Consider the following 16,373-nt stretch of genomic DNA (forward strand, 5'->3'; position numbering starts at 1 on the left):
ACTTCCCTAACTCCAAAAATTATAAGAAAAATACTATGATGTAGAAGATTTATCAGATCTCAATATTAAAAAAGATTCAACATTATATCATTCTCTGACTTTTCTAGGGAATTATTGCAACAGCGGTAAACTTTCTGTTTTCAAACAGCAACATGTATACTAGCAAAATAAGCATGGTAACGGCTATCCTTGATATTTTTATTGAAAATAACGATGAAAAACATTATTCTAAATAACATAAAGCAAATACTAACAAAAGAAAATGACGCTCCAAGAAAAACACATATCATATGGTGAATTACAATATAGCTCCAAGTAAAGTTACCGATGAACGAAGACGAAAGAGGGGATGCCATCCGGGGCATCCCCAAGCTTAGGCTCTTGGTTGTCATTGAATATTACCTTAGGGTAAATTGGGCATCCCCAATCTTAGGCTCTTGCCACTCCTTATTACATAGTCCATCGAATCTTTACCCAAAACTTGAAAACTTCAACCACACAAAACTTAACAGAAAACTCGTAAGCTCCGTTAGTAAAAGAAAATAAAACCACCACTTAGGTACTGTTGTGAACTCATTCTAAATTTATATTGGTGTAATATCTACTGTGTTCCAACTTATATATGGTTCATACCCTCCGATACTACTCATAGATTCATCAAAATAAGCAAACAACACATAGAAAACAGAATCTGTCAAAAACAGAACAGTCTGTAGTAATCTGTATCAAACGTATACTTCTGGAACTCCAAAAATTCTTAAATAAATTGGTGGACCTGAGGAATTTGTCTATTAATCATCTTCAAAAGTAATCAACCTAAAATCACTCTTCTGTAAAAAATGGCAGCTAATCTCGTGAGCGCTAAAGTTTCTGTTTTTTACAACATGATCATAAAGACTTCACCCAAGTCTTCCCAAAGGTTCTACTTGGCACTTTATTGAAACAAAAGCTATAAAACATGATTACTACAGTAGCATAATCATGTGGACACACAAAAACAGTAAGGGTAAATATTGGGGTGTCTCCCAACAAGTGCTTTTCTTTAATGCCTTTCTAGCTAGGCATGATGATGACAATGATGCTCACATAAAAGATAAGAATTGAAACATAACGGGAGCATCATGAAGCATATGACTAGCACATTTAAGTCTAACCCACTTTCTATGCATAGGGATTTTGTGAGCATACAACTTATGGGAACAATAATCAACTTGCACATGAAGGTAAAACAAGCATAGCTTCAAAATTTTCAACACATAGAGAGGAAACTTGATATTATTGCAATATGTAAGATCACATGTTCCTCTCTCATAATAATTTTCAGTAGCATCATGAATGAATTCAACAATATAACCAGCACATAAAGCAATCTTTTCATGATCTACTTGCATAGAAAATTTACTACTCTCCACATAAGGAAATTTCTTCTCATCAATAGTACTGGGAGCAAACTCAACAAAATAACTATCATGTGAGGCATAATCCAATTGAAAACTAAAATCATGATGACAAGTTTCATGGTTATCATTATTCTTAATAGCATACAAGTCATCACAATAATCATCATAGATAGCAACTTTGTTCTCATAATCAATTGGAACCTCTTCCGAAATAGTGGATTCATCACTAAATAAAGTCATGACCTCTCCAAATCCACTTTCATAAATATTATAAGATTCAACACCATCCAAAATAGTGGGATCAATACTACCTAAAGTTGACACTCTTCCAAACCCACTTTCATCAATATAATCATCATAAATAGGAGGCATGCTATCATCAAAATAAATATTCTCATCAAAACTTGGGGGACAAAAAATATCATATTCATCAAACATAGCATCCCCAAGCTTGTGGCTTTGCATATCATTAGCATCATGGGTATTCAAAGAATTCATACTAATAACATTGCAATCATGCTCATCATTCAAAGATTTAGTGCCAAACATTTTATAGATTTCTTCTTCTAGCACTTGAGCACAATTTTCCTAACCATCATTCTCACAAAAGATATTAAAAAGATGAAGCGTATGAGACAAACTTAATTCCATTTTTTTGTAGTTTTCTTTTATAAACTAAACTAGTGATAAAACAAGAAACAAAAAGATTCGATTGCAAGATCTAAAGATATACCTTCAAGCACTCACCTCCCCGGCAACGGCGCTAGAAAAGAGCTTGATGTCTACTACACAACCTTCTTCTTGTAGATGTTGTTGGGCCTCCAAGTGCAGAGGTTTGTAGGACAGTAGCAAATTTCCCTCAAGTGGATGACCTAAGGTTTATCAATCTGTGGGAGGCGTAGGATGAAGATGGTCTCTCTCAAACAACCCTACAACCAAATAACAAAGAGTCTCTTGTGTCTCCAACACACCCAATACAATGGTAGATTGTATAGGTGCACTAGTTCGGCAAAGAGATGGTGATACAAGTGCAATACGGATGGTAGATAAAGGTATTTGTAATCTGAAATTATCAAAACAACAAGGTAACAAGCGATAAAAGTGAGCGTAAACGGTATTGCAATGGTAGGAAACAAGGCCTAAGGTTCATACTTTCACTAGTGCAAGTTCTCTCAACAATAATAACATAATTAGATCATATAACTATCCCTCAACATGCAACAAAGAGTCACTCCAAAGTCACTAATAGCGGAGAACAAACCAAGAGATTATGGTAGGGTACGAAACCACCTCAAAATTATCCTTTCTGTTCTATCCATTCAAGAGTCCGTAGTAAAATAACATGAAGCTATTATTTCCGTTTGATCTATCATAGAGTTCATACTAGAATAACACCTTAAGGCACAAATCAACCAAAACCCTAATGTCACCTAGATAATCCATTTTAACCTCAAGTATCCGTGGGCATGATTATATGATATGCATCACACAATCTTAGATTCATCTATTCAACCAACACAAAGTACTTCAAAGAGTGCCCCAAAGTTTCTACCGGAGAGTCAAGACGAAAACGTGTGCCAACCCCTATGCATAGATTCCCAAGGCCACGGAACCCGCAAGTTGATCACCAAAACATACATCAAATTGATCACGTGAATATCCCATTGTCACCACAGATAAGCACGACAAGACATACATCAAGTGTTCTCAAATCCTTAAAGACGCAATCCGATAAGATAACTTTAAAGGGAAAACTCAATCCATTACAAGAGAGTAGAGGGGGGAGAAACATCATAAGATTCAACTATAATAGCAAAGCTCACGATACATCAAGATCGTGCCATAGAGAGAACACGAGATAGAGAGATCAAACACATAGCTACTGGTACATACCCTCAGCCCCGAGGGTGAACTACTCCCTCCTCGTCATGGAGAGCGCTGGGATGATGAAGATGGCCACCAGTGAGGGATCCCCCCTCCGACAGGGTGCCGGAACAGGGTCCCGATTGACTTTTGGTGGCTACAGAGGCTTGCGGCGGCGGAACTCCCGATCTATCTTCTGTTCTGATGTTTTCGAGGTATACGGAGATATATAGGTGAAAGAAGTCGGTCGGGGGATGCTCAAGGGGCCCACGAGACAGGGGGCGCGCCCAGTAGGGGGGGCCACCCTCGTGGCCTCCTTGAAGCTTCCTTGGCTTGCACTCCAAGTTCCCTGGATTGCTTCTGTTCCAAAAATAAGTTTCCCGAAGGTTTCATTCCGTTTGGACTCCGTTTGATATTCCTTTTCTTCGAAATACTGAAATAGGCAAGAAAACAACAATATGGGATGGGCCTACGGTTAGTAGGTTAGTCCCAAAAATGTTATAAAAGTGTAAAGTAAAGCCCATAAACATCCAAAACAAGTAATATAATAGCATGGAACAATCAAAAATTAATAGATACATTGGAGATGTATCAATCTCCCCGGCAACGGCGCCATAAATTATTCCTGATACTTCTTGAGCTTCCGTTGGCTTTTCCTTGAAGAGGAAAGGGTGATGCAACAAAGTAGAGATAAGTATTTCCCTGAGTTAGAGAACCAAGGTATCAATCCAGTAGGAGAGAACGCACAAATCACCAAGACATGCACAAAATATCAAACAACTTGCACCCAACGCGACAAAGGGGTTGTCAATCCCTTCACAGTTACTTGCAAAAGTGAGATCTGATAGAGATATATGAAACTAAACAAAAGATAAAGTAAATATTTTTGGTATTTTTGGTTTATAGATCGGAAAGTAAAAGATTGCAAAATAGTAGATCAGAAACTTATATGATGGAAAATAGACCCGGGGGCCATAGGTTTCACTACTGGCTTCTCTCAAGATAGCAAATAATACAGTGGGTGAACAAATTACTGTCGAGCAATTGATAGAAAAGCGGGAAGTTATGACGATATCTAAGGCAATGATTATGAAATATAGGCATCACGTCCATGTCAAGTAGACCGACTCTGCCTGCATCTACTACTATTACTCCACACATCGACCGACTCCTGCCTGCATCTAGAGTATTAAGTTCATGAAGAACAGAGTAACGCATTAAGTAAGATGACGTGATGTAGAGGAATAAACTCAAGCAATATGATATAAACCCCATCTTTTTATCCTTGATGGCAACAATACAATACATGCCTTGCTGCCCCTACTGTCACTGGGAAAGGACACCGCAAGATTGAACCCAAAGCTAAGCACTTCTCCCATTGCAAGAAAAACCAATCTAGTTGGCCAAACTAAACCAACAGTTCGAAGAGAATTACAAAGATATCAAATCAAGCATATAAGAATTCAGAGAAGATTCAAATAATATTCATAGATAAGCTGATCATAAATCCACAATTCATCGGATCTCGACAAATACACTGCAAAACAACATTACATCGGATAGATCTCCAAGAACATCGAGGAGAACATGGTATTGAGAATCAAAGAGAAAGAAGAAGCCATCTAGCTACTAGCTATGGACATGTAGGTCTGAGGTAAACTACTCACGCTTCATCGGAAGGGCAAGAGAGTTGATGTAGAAGCCCTCCGTGATCGAATCCCCCTCCGCCAGGATGCCGGAAAAGGCCCCTAGATGGGATCTCACGGGTACAGAAGGTTGCGGCGGTGGAAAAGTGTTTTCATGGATGCTTCTGGTGGTTTGGGCATATTTGGGAATATATAGGATGAAGAAGTAGGTCGGTGGAGTCACGAGGGGCCCACAAGGCAGGAGGGTGCGCCCTCCCCCCTTGTGGCTACCTCGTGGCTCTTCCAACTTGATCTCCAAGTCTCCTGGGTGTCTTCTGGTCCAAGAAAAATCATCGTGAAGGTTTTATTCCGTTTGGACTCAGTATTCCTTCTCTGCGAAGAAAAAAAACAAGGGAAAAACAGAAACCAACATTCGGCTCTAGGTTAATAGGTTAGTCCCAAAAATAATATAAAATAGCATATTAATGCATATAAAACATCCAAAACAGATAATACAATAGCATGGAACAATAAAAAATTATAGATACATTGGAGACGTATCAAGGGCTACCCAAGGGTGGTGATGTGATGAATTGGCAAAGAGAAAGGTGGCACACTCTCCTCGTAGGCACGAGCGGCACACAACTTCTCCTTCGCATCCCGACGAGAAACATGGTAGTAAAAGGGGAGGGTGCCACATGGCGGAGGCGAGGTCAGGGCGACCAAGGGTGGCTTCCAGTATTAAAGAGGACGGCTCCGGTAGGAGACCTGGCGAGAAAGGGAAGGGTACGTCAAGAAACAAAAAATGTGCGCCGCGGATGGGTTTATTGTTTTTAGGCCTGCGTTTCGGAGTTGACCTAGCGGACAATCCAAACATGTACAGACACCCCATTTCTCCTTATATATAGGCTAGTTTGGGTGTATGTGGACAGTCTGGGCATTTGAGCTAGCTAGGTTGGAAGGAGCACACCAGGCGACCATATTTTTGTGTTCAGACTTGCACGAACTATACGAATGGACATATGAGGGCAGAATAGGGGATCCCCTTAAACTTTGGCCGAGGGCATGTTTTGCATGTGATGTTTGTGGTAGGCAGGGTGCAATACATGACGTTTCTATAAAATTAAGGTTTTGATACAAAATGCAAAATGATACTCTATAAAAGTACGGACAACCAAAAACATATTTTCACCAAAGTAGGAACATATATTGATATCTAAAACACCAAATTTAAAATATTTTGTACTTGTGTGTACTTGATGTTATAAGTTTTAGCACATTTTTCTATAAAGGTGTTCAAATTTAAACCAGTTTGGCTTAGGAAACATTTAACACTTCAATTAATTTGAAACCAAGAGAGTATCCATATCTTGTCTTAAACTTGTTATATGGTCATTATCTTTTTTAGTGGGTTCTTTCGTCAATATAGAAGGGCAGAGTCATGCATGAACCGTAGATGACAAATGTTTTCCATCTTAGCCTGTGAGGCTAGGCTAGGTTCTTTTGATTCCAATTATTTTTTGGAGGATATGAATACTAAGGATTGGTTTCTATGAGATTGTTTTGATTTCTAGGAATCGAATACTTAGAAATTCTCCTAAGGATTATTTTGGATCCACTCGAATTTTGATATGCAAGTTCACATGCTTTTCTATCCTATACAATTGAAAGCACATGATATTCCAGTCATCCTTATTTCCTATTCCGTGTGTCTAAGAATAGTGTAAATCAAAGCACCTATAAAAAGAGGGGAGATAACCCGAGAAGTAACGTTGATAAATACAATACTCATGGCGTGTATTATTTTCCAGAAGATGAATTACTTTGACAAGAAAACTGGACGGTTTGCTACGATCTGTAGATAAATAGACCATCAACTCATTTTTTTAATTAAAACACCAAGTCATTTCGAAGATATATGTCGATCGATCAATGACAATTCCCACTAAAAAAATGGCTGGCATGGTGGCCTTCAATAAGGATGTTTTTTTTAAAGAAGGTAGATAGCTTTCTACCTTATATTTCAAAACAGGCAAAGCCTGGGACCGAAGGTCAATTACATGAAGCTTATATTTGGCACCCAAGGTGCCCTGGGCTATAAGCTGCCAGCATATGACCGGGGGTGTGTGTAGGGGGAGTGGTGTGCTAAGCTAGACAAAGTAACCAAGCAGCTATAGCATCATGATCATCTTGTTTATGGCACCTACTTTTCCACAAACGGAGCAACTGTGCAACATAATACTTTATATACGTCGATGACCACCTCTTGTGGTTGAAAATCCTGTCATTTCTGGCATGCCCATGCAGTAACGACAGCGGCAACAAAGAGGATGTTGCATTTGCTGGTTGCTGGCCACCATTGCTTAGCCTGATGTATGAAGCCGATGATGTCCGGGGAATTGGAAGCAAGGGTATCGAGATCAAACAGATGCCAAATGACAGTAGCCAGAGAGCAGCGTGACACCAAGTGCAGAGCAGATTCAGCAGCAGGGCAGATATCACAGTCTTGATGTGTAACGATGGACTTCCACTGTTTCTTCATCATGTTATCCCGGGTATTGAGCCGCCCCCAGAGTAGAAGCCATAGGAAGACGCGATGTTTGCGGGGAATGATCTTGTCCCAGATCCACGCACCATAGTCACATGAAATGCCTCTGAAAGTGAGTATTTCGTACATATGAGCAGCACGGATGGTCTTGCTATGTATGGCAGAAATCCTGACATCCGGGCTGTTAGAGACAGGTGCGGCTGTGAGCAAAAGAGAATGAAGCAGGTACAGTTCTTGGCTGGCTGTGTCTGACAGGTTCGGGTGCAGTTGGACTTGCCAAGTTGCTAGAGAGAACTGAGAGGCCACTGAGCAGGCTTGGTCTGTGGCAAAGGTGTACAAGGTAGGCAAAGCAAAGCGTAGCCGTCCCACTGGCAGCCAAGTATCATGCCAGAACGAGATAAGTTCCCCTGAGCCCAAGATGCACCTTGAAGAGTCGATAATCATACCGGTGTACTGCTTGAAACCCTTCCAGATAGTTGTGTCCTGATAGCAGGGCCGCAAGGGTAGCTTATTGTGGCAGTACTGCTGTGCGAACCATTGATAACAGGGAGCATCTGAGTGTTGCAGAACTCTAGCAACAAACTTAGCTAACAAAGCTTGGTGGTGTGCAGGCAAGTCACGCATGCCCAAGCCACCAACATAACGCGACATGGTGACAAAGTGCCAAGCTACTAGGCACTGACCTCCTTTTGCGGTGTTCGTGCCTTGCCACAAAAAATACCTCAACAACCCCTCTAACTTCTGTAAGGATTCCTTAGGCCAGCAGAAACATGACATGAAGTAGTTGGAGATGTTGGCCAAAACTGAGTTGATGAGTGTGGGTCGTCCTCCCCAAGACAAGAGAGTAGCCAACCAGCCGGATAACCTTTTGTCCACCTTGTGGATGACTGGTAGCAGCATGTCATGTCGGATCTTATGCAAAGAAAGAGGTAGGCCTAGGTAAGTGCATGGAAAACTTGAGGCTGGGCAACCGAACAAGTCAACAATCGCATATGTGATAGTGTTGTCCATGCAAATAGGAATGAGTGTGCTCTTATGATAATTAACCTTTAGCCCTGAGAAATCTGAGAAATCAGACATAATCTGTTTGATGATAAGTGCTTGCTCAATGCTGCCATGGAACAGGATCAAGTGTCATCGGCATATTGCGGCACTGGGAACATTCTGTTAGAGCCAAGTGGGTGAATTAGGTTGCCAGCTTCAAAAGCTGAGCAGCATAGCCGTTGCAGAACATCAGCCACTAGAATGAAAAGATACAGTGAAATAGAATCGCCCTGTCGGAAGCCCCTCTTAGTGGTGAAAGAGTCTCCCAGTTCCCCATTCAGCATGACTTTGGAAGTTGCCGTAGACAGCAGAGAGTCCAGCCATCTAATCCAGCAATGAGGAAAGCCTCTAGTAGTGAGAATGTTGAAAAGGCATGACCAACTGGCTGTGTCAAAGGCTTTTTGAAAATCCAACTTAAGAGCCACCATGGGTAGCTTCCTCTTGTGAGCTGTTTGTATCATGTCAGCAGCCATGGCAAAGTTTTCTACAATAGCACGACCCTTGATGAAACCGGATTGCAAGCTGTGAGCCAGGTTTGGGATGTGGACTTAAAGCCTCCTGGTCAGCACTTTGCTTGCAAGATTTGGCACGTTGTGCACTATAGAGATAGGCCTGAAGTCCTTTAGCTTGAGTGGTGTGTCCTTTTTGGGCAGGAGGGAAATGTGATCCAAGTTGACGCCTTTCAAGTCTAGCTGGTTCTGGTACAGGTAAGAGAAGAAAAGTTGTAAATCCATCTTGATGTCGCCAAGGAAAGCTTTATAGAACTCGTTGGTGAAGCCGTCCGGGCCAGGGCCCCGGTTGTTCGATTAGTGGTTGATAGCATCAACAATTTCTTCCCAAGTGAACTCTCTCTCTAGACATGACAAATCGTCGGGTGCATAAAGCTGGCTAAGCTGAACGGTGGGCACAGAAGTAGAGGGCTGGCCCAGAAGAGCAGAAAAGTAATCTGTTGCCAACTTGAGTTTTGGTTGATTGTCAAAGTATTCGACTCCTTCCTTGACACGCACCCTGACCTTGTTTCGTTGTGCATGACCATTGGTGACAGCGTGGAAAAACTACAATTCTCATCACTGGAAACACACCAACGGAGTTTCGCCATCCGTCGCCAGTATTCAGTTTGCCATAAAACAAGCAGCTCTGCTTTCTGCGTGGCAAACAACCTCAGGGCCCTCTCAAGCTGAGATAAAGACCTCCGCTCTTCAACTGCATCGAGGTAGTTTACCACAGCCTTATTATTTGAAGTGAGCAGATCTAAGCTGGCCTTGTTCCTTTTCCACTCTCTGATGGCAGCACGAACTCGTCTGAATTTATGGTTGATAAGAGAGGCAGCCGAGTGGATCGGCCTGGTGCCCTGGTGCCAACTGTTATGAATGATAGATCTTGTTTCCTTCATCAGCAGCCACTGGTTTTCTGATGTGGGCATAGATACGTCTACAAATATTACACGATACATTTTTCAGGTAATTTCTATTGATCATTATATGATATTATATTTTATTATTAGGGACAAAAATACTACACCATTTCATTTCTTGTGCAGAGTTCTTGAAGGCATTTATAAAAGAAATATGAAGATGTTGAAGATTGCATGGGCCATGCAAGTACGCACATACACGCATCAGAAAGGAGCTAGCCTTGCTTGTGTCAACCACATACACGTGCAGCCAAGTCCATTATATGGTGCAAGAAGCCAGTGTTACAAAGATCAATTGGTGTGCTCCTACATCACGTTGGGCCAATACGTCACATCATGTTGGGCCAATACGTATTATCAATTTGGCCGAGACGTGCAGTATCCGGCCTCTGTACGGCCCTTTGTCCGTCAACCAGCGCAAGGCGACCGCGGCTCCTCTTAATAAATAGCTAGCTACAATTAGGGTTTAGACTCGGGTTTTGTTTAGAGAAATTTAACTATATTGCTACTTTTATTTGTCTTGGCTCGTAGCGGCTAGTGCGACCGTCAAGACATCCTATCGGAACCCCATCTTGTGAGATTAATCCCATCTAGCATATTCGCAATTTTGAGATTGCTTGGCTATTATTTTCTTGCATGTTCTTCAATTTGCTTGCAGGAAAAATCCTTCGTGGATAGGTCGATCGTGCCATTGGCTCGGTCGATAATGCCGTGGAGTTGGTTCAGCGATTGTCGTGGATATCAGTCGTGTACGGTTCTCCTGTACGGTTGGTAGTCGGATCGTGAGGGTCAAGTCCCACCCAAAATCGTAGTTATCTTCCTCTTCGAAAGATCGGGTCCCCAGTTCACATCAAGTGGTATCAGTTTTCATGTTCATCGGTGAGAGATTTGCAGTTTTAATATATTAGACTTTTCTGTCCTAATACAAAAAAAAGCCAAAAAAATTAGATTAGTTCATCTGCCGCACCTATCCTTTTAGCCTTTAGCAATTTTTGCATCTAGTATTTGTGTAGTTGAATTTTTGGTTGCATTCATCTAATACTAGTGCTGGTTTAGATTCGTTTGAGAAAAAAATTGTCTGCTAGATCGAACTTGTTTTTGTCCATCGTATCTTCTGCCGCTAGCTCGTCCGTACTCTGAAATAAGAAAAAGAGATTGCATTAGTTTGTTTATAGTTTTGTCAATTTGTGCGTGCAATCCAAGATTCCATCAGTCAAAGTCCGTCCTGTCCGCCGCTCGCCTGCCACCACCGCATGTCCGCCTCACACGCATACACGTTTGTTTTTGTGCCGGCCGCCGCGTCCTGCACCTGCTCTCCCCTGTACGCAGCCTTGCATCCACGTTTCTCTGCCATAGTGCGCTCCTACATCACCGTTTGGAGTTATCTGGCGTTCTATTACTCTATGATCTCAAGTAGTAGTAGGACACGATCCTGTATCTTGTAGTAGCACTTGATTCTGTAGCATCCTTTATCTTCTGTCCTGAATATTTGTTGGTAACGGCCTGGTAAAATAAAAAGGAAAGAAAAAAAAGATAAAAAAAGAGAAAAGAAAAAGAAAAAAAGAAGTTAACAAAATCAGGCCAGCTAACATCTCTTTTGAAACTGTTCTATTCTAATTGCTACTCAGGATATTATTTTTGCTGCTACTTGATCACCACTCCATCAATAATCTATTTTTGAGTTTTGATATACATTGCATTTATACCTCACTTATATCCAGCTTTTAGAGCTAATCATATTTTGATCGGTTTTCACATTCATTTGATTCAGTATCTAGGCTTAGATTGTTTTCTCTCTTACTAGTCGACTGCCAGCACTAGTTAGGAGTTTGAACAATTATTCAACTTGCATTGCTTTTTGCTAAATTGTGCCACTGATATTGTGAGTTGAGAAACCTTTGCCAAGCTACACTTTTTCCTACCAATAAGTATAGGTCCCGACACTACTGATTCCTCGTTATTGCTCCATCCAATCTTCATCGGTCGTTTGAAGCCAACACCAACGCGCCGAGCACCACCTGTTGCATTGGTAAGAACAAGTAAGAATTTGATACTAAGCTTGAGTGTGAGCGATTTTTCTTCACCACGTCCTACTAGTTGATAGGGATTATACACTGTGTGTTTTTTTCTCTTTCGCTAATAATGGCACAGGATCAACCCACACTTGAGGGCCTCACTGCGGATGTGAAAGTCACCAGCGAGCGTCTCGCCCAACTTGAGGGTGCTCAGATTGTGGCCGAAGAGAGGCTCAAGGCCATTGAGGATGCACAGGGTGTTGCGAACACACAACTACAAGACATCTTGTTACGTCTGGACGAGCTATGGACTGCACTCCCCATCAACAACAACACCGTTCCTCACAATTCCACGGGTGTTGCCGCTACTTCGCGAGCTCAACGTGTGCCCATGGGTCATCCACAGCACCCCGCTACTGCCACCGATGCTGCCACCATAAACCAGCACCCACAAATTCCTCCTCGCGTCCACGAGCGACATGGGGACAACTACGAGGATTATTCTGGTGACACCGAAGACGACCAAATGGTCAACCACCACAATGACCGTGCTCATCGACAACTACGTTTCAACCGTCATAGTATGGCACGAGGTCAACCCAGGTATGATGTTAGAGATTATGAACACTCTAGTGCCAAAATCAAATTTACTATGCCTGCTTCCAATGGTAAATATAATCCAGATGTTTATCTTGACTGGGAACTTTCTGTTGAACAAAAATTTGCATGTCATGATATTCCTGAGAACCAAAGAGTTAGGGCAGCCACTAGTGAATTTACAAACTTTGCTTCCATGTGGTGGAGTGAATATTGTCGTATTAATGAAAATAATATACCTTCTACTTGGGATGCTTTAAAACGAGCTATGCGACAACGTTATGTTCCTTCATATTATGCTCGTGACAAACTGAATGAATTGCAACGTTTAAAACAAGGTAGTAGTTCTGTAGAGGATTATTTATCTAAATTACAAACTGGCTTAGTGCAATGTGGATTAGTTGAAACTGATGATGCTATGATGGCTAGATTTTTAGGTGGTTTGAATCGTGATATTCAGGATATATTGGACTATAAGGAGATTCTATTACTCATTTGTTTCATTTTGCTTGTAAAGCTGAAAGGGAAGTACAGGGACAACACAACAAGGGACGAGGTAACTTTTCTGCAGGTCGTCACTCATCATGGACACACTCTCCCACTATCCCACCCACTACCGAGGCAACACCACATATCTTGAACAATGGTGCACTCCCAACAAGTTCAAAATCAACTCCACAATCCTCTGCGACATCGAGAGCAATTTCTCAAGCACCCACCACTTCGTCTGGACGCACAAGGGACATGAAGTGTCATATATGCAAAGGAGGCGGGCACTTGATGAAGGACTGCCCAAATAAACGTACTTTCATTGTGCGAGATGATGGTGAGTACTCCTCCGCTAGTGATTTGGATGAAGATACACATGCTATGCTTGCCACTAATAATGCAGGTGACACTAAGGAGAATGACACGGAGGCGATACATGTAAATGCTGCAATGGCAGATCAATACCCTAGCCTTGTAACCATGCAAGTACTTAGTGCCCAGGTTGGGCATACTGAGATGCCTCAACGCCATAATATTTTTCAAACTAAGTTTGTTGTCAAAGGGCATTCTGTTCGTGTGATCATTGATGGTGGAAGCTGCAATAATTTGGCGAGTATTGAGATGGTAGAGAAGCTTGGCCTCACCACTATAAAGACACCCACATCCATATTACATCCAATGGTTCAACGACAGTGGTAAGTTAAAGGTAACGCGTCGTGTGAGAGTACATTTTACACTTGGTTCATATCATGATTTTGTTGACTGTGATGTTGTACCTATGCAAGCTTGTTCTTTATTGTTAGGTCGACCATGGCAATATGATAATAGTGTTACCCATCATGGTAGAACAAATTCATATACTCTCATGTTTGAAGGAAAAACCATTAACTTGCTTCCTATGACACCTAATGAAATAATAAATGATGAGAAAGCTAAATCAACAGACCGTACAATGCATAGTATGCTTGCGGTCAATTCTGAAATTTTTCCTTTTGAACTACACATACCGCATGTTCAGGTAGTTCATTCGTGTCCCCATAATTCATACATACACTCTGTGTGGGATAAAACTTTTCATGATATTCCTAATTGTGATGTTACAAATTTATATTCCCTTCCTGAGTTAATGCCCGTAAAAGACCATATATATGCTGCACCTGCATCTATTTTTGTGTTGCTCTATGAGGTGTTTCGGATAAATGAAAGCCGAGGACGGCTTTGTTTTCAAGAAAAGGAGGATGATGTGGGCATACATATGTCTACAAATATTACACGATACATTTTTCAGGTAATTTCTATTGATCATTATATGATATTATATTTTATTATTAGGGACAAAAATACTACACCATTTTATTTCTTGTGCAGAGTTCTTGAAGGCATCTACAAAAGAAATATGAAGATGTTGAAGATTGCATGGGCCATGCAAGTACGCACATACACGCATTAGAAAGGAGCTAGCCTTGCTTGTGTCAACCACATACACGTGCAACCAAGTCCATTATATGATGCAAGAAGCCAGTGTTACAAAGATCAATTGGTGTGCTCCTACATCACGTTGGGCCAATACGTCACATCACGTTGGGCCAATACGTATTATCAATTTGGCCGAGACGTGCAGTATCCGGCCTCGGTACGGCCCTTTGTCCGTGAACCAGCGCAAGGCGACCGCCGCTCCTCTTAATAAATAGCCAGCTACAATTAGGGTTTAGACTCGGGTTTTGTTTAGAGAAGTTTAGCTATATTGCTATTTTTATTTGTCTTCGCTCGTAGCGGCTAGTGCGACCGTCAAGACATCCTGTCGGAACCCCATCTTGTGAGATTAATCTCATCTAGCATATTCGCAATTTTGAGATTGATTGGCTATTATTTTCTTGCATGTTCTTCGATTTGCTTGCAGGAAAAATCCTTCGTGGATAGGTCGATCGTGCCGTTGGCTCGGTCGATAACGCCGTGGAGTTGGTTCAGCGATTGCCGTGGATATCAGTCGTGTACGGTTCTCCCTGTACGGTTGGTAGCCGGATCGTGAGGGTCAAGTCCCACCCAAAATTGTAGTTATCTCCCTCTCATCGAAAGATCGGGTCCCCAGTTCACATCATTTTCCATTCTGAAAAACTTGCTTTTTACCTGTATGCTACCAAACTGAACCAGGATAGGCACATGATCCGAGGTGACAAAAGGTACAACAGAAGCGGATGTATGGGAGAAGGACAACAACCAGTTGGCATTGATGAGCACGTGATCCAACCGAACCATGGCCGGGTCTGCTCGCTTGTTTGACCAGGTGTACCTGCGGTTGCAAACGTCTACATCATCCAACCCATGAGATCTGATCCAATCATTAAACTTGTCCATCATAGCCCAGTTGACTCGATTGTGCGATTTTTCTTCTGCGAACCGGTACATGTTGAAGTCGCCAAGGATAACCCAAGGTTCAGACAGCAGGCCAGAAACACTGTCCAACTCATCGAAGAAAAGCTGCCTCTCCTAGTGGGTATTAGGAGCATACATTGTAGTGATCACGAAAACTGACGCAGACGACGTTGATGAGAACCTGACGGTGACATGGTATCTGTGGGTTGCAACAATCTATCCTGAGAAAGCAGAGGCGTCCCAGGCGACCAACAAACCGCCCGAGGGGCCTGCAGAGGGCATGATCGCCTGGTTGTTGAGGCGAGGAGGAAGAAAACTCCGCAACTTCAAAATTGGGGCAGTTTCCAGCTTTGTTTCCTGAAAAATAGACAATGCTAGGTTGACAAAAGGTTAGAACATCATGAACCAAAGAACACTTGTTCTCATCACCTAGGCCTCGTACGTTCCAGTTAAGAAGTTTCATGGATCAAGGTGAAAAACTGCCTGTGCATGAATGAGGAAAAAAGCAAGGCTGGGTATGAGCATGAGCGGGTGGAAACATGCAACAATAAAACATGGGAAGCAACAGAGATGCAACAAAGGAGAAAAGAAAGATCCAGAATAACAAAGAGGAACATCTTAACATCATCAGAGATACAGACCATCTTAACATCATCAGAGATACAGACCATACGACTAAACATGAGCAGACTGACAGACTGACTTGCAACTGGTTTGACATGATGATGGTTAGGGCTAAACATAAACCTTGCAGGGGCATACAGAGCGAGGACCGACAGCTCCCGAGATGGCACCAGGCATAAACCTATCAGAAAGATCTGAACCAAAGCGTGCACCCATGGAAGAAGCAGCTAATGAACCTATAAGGTACTTCCTCCGTCCCATAATAATTACTATACTAAAGAGGGAAGGCTTTGGTTTTTTTCGGGATTTTGATTTTTTTAAAGCTTCTACTGTTCATTTACACCATGTCAGTGAATAGTAGTAGTTAACGGTATCACGTGT

This window comes from Triticum dicoccoides, chromosome 3B (assembly GCF_002162155.2).
Source record: "Triticum dicoccoides isolate Atlit2015 ecotype Zavitan chromosome 3B, WEW_v2.0, whole genome shotgun sequence".
Taxonomy (NCBI): Eukaryota; Viridiplantae; Streptophyta; class Magnoliopsida; order Poales; family Poaceae; genus Triticum; species Triticum dicoccoides.